Source organism: Vicia villosa, linkage group LG5 (assembly GCF_029867415.1).
Source record: "Vicia villosa cultivar HV-30 ecotype Madison, WI linkage group LG5, Vvil1.0, whole genome shotgun sequence".
NCBI lineage: Eukaryota > Viridiplantae > Streptophyta > Magnoliopsida > Fabales > Fabaceae > Vicia > Vicia villosa.
In genome coordinates this window covers 103,014,350-103,022,740 of record NC_081184.1, presented here as the reverse complement: position 1 = coordinate 103,022,740, position 8,391 = coordinate 103,014,350, and the positions used below count along the sequence as shown (strand labels likewise).

Below are 8,391 nucleotides of genomic sequence, written 5' to 3'. Positions count from 1 at the left end.
TACCACATTGTTGGTAGAGAGCATAGGTTCTTTATCTTTGTCATGAATAAGAATCCTTAATCCCTTTTTGGATTTTACTCTTGAGATAGCCACGTATAATTGGCCATGACAAAAAAGTTCTTTTGGCAAGTACAAACCAACATTGTCAAGTGATTGGCCTGGAGACTTGTTAATAGTCATGGCAAAGGAAACAATAATTGGAAATTGGCGTCTCACCAGTTTAAATGGCCACGGTGATTGTGAAGGGGACAAAGACATTCTAGGAATATAAAATAAGTTACCAACATTTTTTTCCAGAAATGATCTTAGCTTCAATGACATGAGCAGCAAGCTTGGTAACAGTTAGCCTTGTACCATTGCACAAACTTCAGATTGGTCTAGGTTGCGCATTAACATAATAGTGGCCCCAACTTTTAACTTGATTGAATGGTTAGGCAATCCCGAAGTCTTAAGAGCATTTAGGAACTCGGGTGTCACGTGCTCATATGCATCAAAGATATTTGCATCAGATTTATCAATAGAATCACTACTAAAGTATTCTTTCTCTTCTCCTACAACAATTGAAAAATACCTATATTTAGAAAATATGTATGGGCAACAATAGTTTATATCTTGATATCAGAAAGTTTTTATTATTAACGGAAATAAATTGAATATCTGGAAGAAGGTTTGTTATATATTGGTTGATATCATCGACTACTTCGATTGTCGAAGCTAAGATCGCACGACTTTGAAGATAATTGGAATCAAGATAGTTATGAATGAGATCAGGGTACATATCTTCAACAATTCCCTTAATCGGATCTGAAAAGTTAGAAATTAAAAACTCATCTGAAATACAAGTATCAGCATAGCCATCATTTGGCTCACACAGGGAATCTCCAATTTTTAAAATCCACTCAGAAAAACTCCTTATGTCATCCGCACGGGTAATTTATTTATGATATTATATAAATAACTAAAAAAAATTATGATATTTGAAATTTCTCAAATAATAATCATACAATAATATAATAACAACAAAAATTTTGATATGGTATAAAATATATTAAGAAATACATATTAGTTTGAAATGAGATATTTAATTGTAAAATAAATAATTATCATAAAATTCAATTGTATTAAATAATTATATAAAATAAAAATAAAAAAGGGCCAATGAGATGGAGAAATAAAAAAAAAGGAAAATTTGATATTTGAAAATAAAGTTTTTGCTTTTCAAATAATTTTTTTTATTAAAATAACATATGCATTGTGTTAATAGTGACCCGTGCGATTAAATATTTTATTATCATATTTATGTGCAATATCCATTAATCATCTAAGAGAGTTATCAAACGATTATTGCCCCACCAACAAAAAATTTTGAATTCGCCACTGATTATTTCATTGTAAATCTAAAAAACTAAAATAAATTTCATTGAAGATTGGATTGATAACCCATTGGTCATTTATAACTAACTTTTTTTTTTGACGGGATGACTAACTTGTTATTAAACAAACTGAATTAGTTCCCACCCTCTCATGAAAGAATCTCTAAAAAAATATTTGGTTTCAGTCTCTCTTCAATGCTTATTTCAGCTAAAGTTTGGATCGTCGGGCGTGGATCAATGTTGCATGATGATATGAAAGGGACATGTTGTACCAAATTTTAAAAAAACAATCATAATAGTAACACATTGTACTGGAATTAAATTGTTGACAGTTTTGACGAACATTAAAAAAGTATAAGGTAAGTATAGGTTGATGTGCCCTAGTGAGCAGAAAGTGTATCTAGTAGCAGTATTTCATTGAAACCATGTATGTAGTGAAGACACATTGTAGTGACAACAGGATGGCTACATGTAGATGCTATAAAAGTTGCATGGAAGACATCTATGTGACAAACTTTCCTACTACAATGGATTTGGTACAGGTGCAGTCCCAAAAATCAGGAAGAAGTCAAATTGATATTTAGTCAACTGTGAAAAATATAACAGCTATGCGCCCATTAATTTTTTTCAAACCTACGCGCTCCCTAACTCTCCTACCAATTCCACTCCCGCTCATTCACGCATTAGCTTTGTCCAATTTCTATATTTTTTTTTCTAGTGACTTCCTTCCAAGACAAGATAATTGTTAAAGAATTGTGTTCATTGTTGTTTTGCAATACTCCTAGTTACTAATTGCAAGATATTCCAAAATTAAAGGAAGCTTGTGAATTAATTAAGCATTTTAATTATAATTTTGAAATTTATTTTAGTGTTCTTAATTGTTAGTTGTTTATTTTGAAATATGAAAACTAATTGACATAAAATGCAAAGAAGCAAGATGCAAACTCCTTCAATGTTTAATATTTTATCAATAATTCTGAAAATTGTGTATAGAGACAAAAAAAAAGGTTTATGATTTACAATTTAAAACACAATGGTTAAGACTCCTTCTATCTAAAACCCAACCTCATTTGTGTCTAATAACTGTTTCCTTGAGAATGATTTTAATCATAAACCTTTTTGTACACACACGTTTAGAAATTTCCTTTGAAATATGAACAATGAAAAAGACATTACAATATGAGAAGGAAGAGAGAAATCAATACAAAAAGAGAGAAAGTTATTGTTGGAAATTGAAGTGAGTACACATACGTTTAAATGAGAAAACAGGCCATTTGTTCACAATTTCAAAGGAAATTAAGATCTGAATTGTTAATTCAAATTTAATGGCTATTATTAAATGCTCTCTATTGAAAAATATTTACTTTAGAATTGGAAAACTGCAATAATGGCAAAACAATTGCTATTTGAGAAAGCAGAAGCTATGTGTAACAATTAACATAAGAAATGTGTCTAACTTTCTCATACAAAGTTAGCAACATGGCATACCTTTTCCTTAACCTCGGTACTGCATAACTCAAAGATACTGTAAAAATAAAAAAAATAAAAACAGAGTTAAAGTCATTGAAGAACCGTCCATTCAAAATGTAAATTACACAGACATAAATAACGATTGTAAGCAGAATATAAATAGAGGTGGAGAAAAATAAACCACACTTAAAACATGAAAAGTTCAAAACGTTTGCACTTTCAGGTTGAACCACTAATAAAACTAAAACCAGAATGTATGTTAAGCAACATTAAACACCTATTGAAAGCAAAATATGAATAGAAATGGAGAAAACTCGAACCACACTTAAAACATGAAAAGTTCAAATCTTTTGCCCTTTAATTGAACAACCATCTAAAGACAGAAATAAACAAACCTGAATCTCGGAGCAGAGCATGAGTTTGAGTCATCTAAAAACAGAAATAAACAAACGAAATATTCAAGGTCAGTCATCAAAAAAAGCTTTGGCGTAATCGATGTTTCAACTATAAGAGGAAAAACTCAAACTTGTTGACAAAACATTTTCGCCATGAACAGATTTGTGAACCGGTAAGGTTGGAAAAACGAAAAAGTGGTTTATCATTTTGAAAACTGGGGACACTTGCGCAAACCAGTCAGAAAGTAAACACAAAGAAATGTAGGGAACCGGAAAGATAAAAAGACGCACGCGTCCGTCGGAACCGGAAAAGAGAAAGGTGGAAGATGCAAACCTGAGGGAGTTAAAATAAAGATGTTAGTTTACGCAACGGCGGTTGAAAGCAAAGAACAATGCCGTCTTCTTGTTCCGTCTTCTTTTACCGGCGTGTTGTTTCTATGAAGTCTGAGAATGAGTACAACAATGGGTCTAAAAACGCTTTTCTGTCTTGTTGAAGGAAAAAGTAACTTTGCAAGTACAAAATTGTAAACCGACCAATGAGAACACAACAAGTGGAATGAGTGAATTTTTATTTTGTTAATTACATTAATAACCTTCAGTGAGGGCAAAGATTTTATTTTGAAAGGGCAAATTGGTCAGTTTGGTCAATACTTTAGTATTGGGTAGATAGTAGATAGTAGATTGGTTATTTTGGTTAAATAATGTGATTATGCATATACAACATGTGTTAATACAAGAATGTTTCTTTTGTAAATATTTCAATGATAGTAAAATTGTTTTTATTTAAGAATGATTATATTAGTGAGTAAGGATTTTCTCTTTTATTTAAAGAAATAGAAAGTTTTATTACCATTTTTTAAAGAGTATAAAAAATATAAAGGCCTGTATTTTCAAAATAGGTGATATTAATTGGTTATTTACTCAAAGTTGTAGTAATATAAATACTCTTTATTTTAAGAAATGAAAATAATATATTCTCTATCAATTCGGATAGTCGATAAACAATACTCTAATATTTTTTTTTTAGTTTTAAAGAGATTATAGGCAAAACTCACACAAATTAAGTATATATAGAGAAATAAAATTAGTGTGACAAGGTGTATGAACCAAAGATATTTGAAGTATGTTAAATATCTACCATCCACATTATATTCAATGTTCTTATTATGAAGTTATGATGCATTAATTGGTCGTGCGCGTGCCTGATTCGCCTAAGATCTCATACATACATGTAGTTCCACTTGATCACATCATCCATCCTACGATTAAAAATTTAATTAGAGATAGCTTTTGCAAAATTTACTTTTATAAATATAGATTAATTACATAATAATACACTCAATGCAACTTTATTGTTAAATAAGAAACCGTTCATGGAAACTTTTTTCTATTTGATCTTCCACCATTATATTAGTAAGGATGTTCTGTGTGGATGTCCCCTAGGCAACATCATTCTAGGTGGAGTTATCACTCTTGTTTGGAACTCTCACGAATGTAGTACTACACAGTTCCTCAAGCAAAAGGTTTTGGTAAAGAGAAAAGTGTGTATAAGGATTTTTTTTATCTGTGAGGTACGCCCTTTAGCTTGGGGTAAATCCCTTAGCTGAAAGCGATCTTTTTAATGAGAGGAAAATCCCTCAGCTTGGGTTGAGTCCCTCAGGTAAAGATGACCTTTTTAAGGCGAAACGAATCCTTCAACTTGAGGCGCGTCCCTCAGCTGAAGACAAGTATTCATCTCTAGCCAAGTGTTTTCTAGAGCTAGGTGGTAGTAGCATACATATATCATGTTTCATTTTGATTGAACTTTGAGATATCAAAGCGTCATTCAATCGTGGGAGCTTGAGTGCTTTAGTGGAAAAAGAGCGTAGGTGACATCTAACGCAACTCATGATGGAATTCTTGGAAAAGTCCAATTTAGCCTCTTTTATTTACACACATATCAAGAATTTTCCATTTCTTGTGGAAATTATCTCATTGGATAAATATAAGGCTTGCGCGACTAGGTTTCTGTAGGTAACTGATATATTGTCTCGAAAAACCAATTTTTCTTCTTCTACTCTACTTCAAATTTTTTTCTAGAAAATAAACCAGCATAAGGCAACAATCGGAAAAACAAGAAATCAATTATTCCTCTTAGAGTAGAAACACCACATTTCCTGTTTCTCCTACCAAGATAAAAATGGGTAACAAAACCAAACTTATTCACACTCGAGACATTGCCTCCTTGAACTTCAATGTCGACGTGATTAACAAGTTTTGCAATGGCATTGGGTTTCCAGCACATGACGTGAGAAAGATGTTATATTAGAGCCTTATTCTGGGAAGGAGAGGTCCAATATGGATACCTCAAGAGGGTCGTATGCTCCTTATTTTTACCTCCACCTACCTATTATTCACGAGTTGGGGATTTTAGTTCCCATTACTTCTTTTGAGATAGATTTCCTGACGACTATCAACGTCGCCCTTTTCTCAGATTACCTCCAATGTATGGAGTATGCTTAGGACTTTTCAGATAGTCTGTTGTAGTATAAGAGTGTTTGTAACACCGAGATTTTAAATTAATAATTTATTTAATTATTTAATTGATTATTTGTGTGCTATTTATTTATAATTATTTTATTTTGGATGTTTGGGAGACTTAAGATTATTTTAGTTATCTAATAATTACTAAATTTATAGAGTTTGAGAGCGGGGGAATTAAAATTAGAATTATTTAAATTATTGGTGATAATTAGATAATTTTAAGTTATATCATAATAATTGACATAATTAAAGTTTTAGAAATAAATCATATTGTTATAGTTAAATATTTACTAGATTATTTATTTAGTTAAAAATAAAGTGTTACGGTATTTAGTAAAATATGATTTATTGGGATAACTTAATTTTTGGGATTAATTGTTTAACAATAACATTTTATCGTTAGAATTTTTTAACGTTAGTGTATAATGGTGTAAGAAGGAAGGAGGGTTTCTTTTTTGAACTAAATAATACTTTGATTAATTCAAAAAGCTATAAGAAACAAGGCGATCACAAGAATCCCGCCCCTAGAGATCAAAAAGACATAAGGACCGACAAAGAAAAGATTGACTATTCGATCATTAAACTAGCTAGGTGTGCTCTAAGTTTTCTATTTGTCCACCCTCTATACAATATCATATCAATAACTTTTCTGCAATATTCCTATTTTGTACATCAGTACCAAAACTTCTCTCATTATTGTACGCCGCGGAAAGTGAACCCCCACTTCCGCCCCGAAAACATCCCTTATGTGAAAGGGAGGGGGCGATGTATGCGAAATGAGGGTTGATTACTATGGTACGCGTTTACATTAAAATTTATATATCCTAGAGAGGAAGGGGGAAAATATAAATAAACCCTATTTGGATGGTGCAAAGCACCTGAGAGATTGAAGGATCGGAAGGTCGGTTATACAGAGGGAATGTATTAGCACCCTGAGTATGTGTAGTATTCTACGGGAATCCTTTGTTTATGTTTGTGATATGGGTTGTGCTGGTAGCTTGTTACTGGGAAAGTTTCTCCTTTGTATACGGGGGAGAATGAAAATTGTTAAAAAGAAAGATGAGGGAACTGAATAGGTTTTTGATTTAGTGTGCTCGCTAAGATTCTTGCAAATCTCATGCCTACATATCCCTTGAGGAAGTCAGAGCATCTATAGTTGGGATTATTTGTGTCTTGTTCAAAGCTCAAGATTGAAGCTAAAGAGTATTTTTGGTAAGAGAAAGACACAAGTTGTCATCTTAACGGGGCGATATCTCGCCTATTTCACCATAAACATTTTTTAGAATAAAAAGTGTTCTTTGCATTGTAAGAGAGGGACCTTACTTAGGTTTCAAGTATGCCATTTATGTCTCTTAAATGAAAGAAGTGTTTTTCATCCATAAGGAAGGGACAACAGCCTGGATTTTGAATCGACAGAGTATGCCACATACATCACCTAAATGGGAACTCTTTGATAATGTTTGTATTTTTTGAATGTGGTGTAACAAAAGAGGTGTCTCTTTTAGAGAGATGACTCATGTCTCATCTTAGGGGAAAGAGTTTGAATTTGAGTGTCTTACACAAAACCCAAGATTGAGGCTAAAAAAGAGAGTTGGAAACTGAATCTATTGAGGATTACTCCACTGGGATTTATCTGACTGTGGATTTTTATCTGTTTTGTATGAGGCTGAATCTAGAGGGATTATATTTATGTCTCATACAAAGCCTGAGATTAAGGCTGAGTTATCTAAAGATGGATTGAGTGTTTGAGACTTTCTATGCCTCTTATTCTTGGGTAACTGACTCAGTGTTGGGGATTAGGAGAGGGTCCTAAATACTTGAACGATTTTGATTGTATAACTTGAGGATTTGGATTTCTCACAGGGATTGGCTAAGGGTGACTAAGACTTGTCCTATGCTTTTAGGAAGCATGTGGGTCCTTGTACTAATTCCAAGAAGAGGCAGGGGAAACTTCTAAGAAGCCTGTGGGTCATTGCATTACGAGCCCAAGAGGAGGCTAATCGAGGGTCGAGGGTCCTTGTTTTAGCACAAGAGAAAGCTGTGCGGGTTTCCTTAATTTGGCTCTAAGAAAAAACGGGTAAGAGGTTTCACCGGGAATAATCCTCTTTAGGTTGGTGTTCCCTATTGATTGATCTATGGGATTTAAGAGGTTTCACTGAGAATAATTCCTCTTTTGGGGATGTATTACTATGAGTGTCTAATATAAGAGAGGCTTCACTGAGAAGTAATCATCATCCTAGTCATATTCCTATAATATATAATATATATATATATATATATAACAGTTAAATATATGACAAGTAGGACAAATATGACAAGTATAACAGGTATGAAGTAAACAAATATTTTAAATAATGGGTGAGTAAAAAGAAAAGAGTTTTGGGACTTAGAACTCAAGGAGAGGCCCGTTGGTTGTTGATTATTTATATACAAAGGGTGTTAGGTCTTACACTCTAATAGAGGCCCATTGATTATTTAAAACAAAAGAAAAGGTTTTAGGGCTTACAACTCAGGGAGAGGCCCAACGATATTGATTGAAAGATGTTTTATGAAAAGAAGAAAAGTGTTGGGACTTACAACTCAAGGAGAGGCCCAATGATATTGATTGAAAGATGTTTTATGAAAAGAAT

The 8,391-nt window shown here is 32.7% G+C and overlaps 1 long non-coding RNA gene across 1 annotated transcript; it reads right to left on the bottom strand.

Moving 5' to 3' along the window:
* Positions 1–2,606: 2,606 nt before the first annotated feature.
* LOC131601916 (uncharacterized) lies at positions 2,607–3,703 on the bottom strand. Its single transcript, XR_009283881.1, has 3 exons — positions 3,573–3,703; positions 3,239–3,272; positions 2,607–2,898 (listed from the first exon to the last, which is right to left on the bottom strand). It is a non-coding gene; the product is annotated as an uncharacterized LOC131601916 (long non-coding RNA).
* Positions 3,704–8,391: the final 4,688 nt, after the last annotated feature.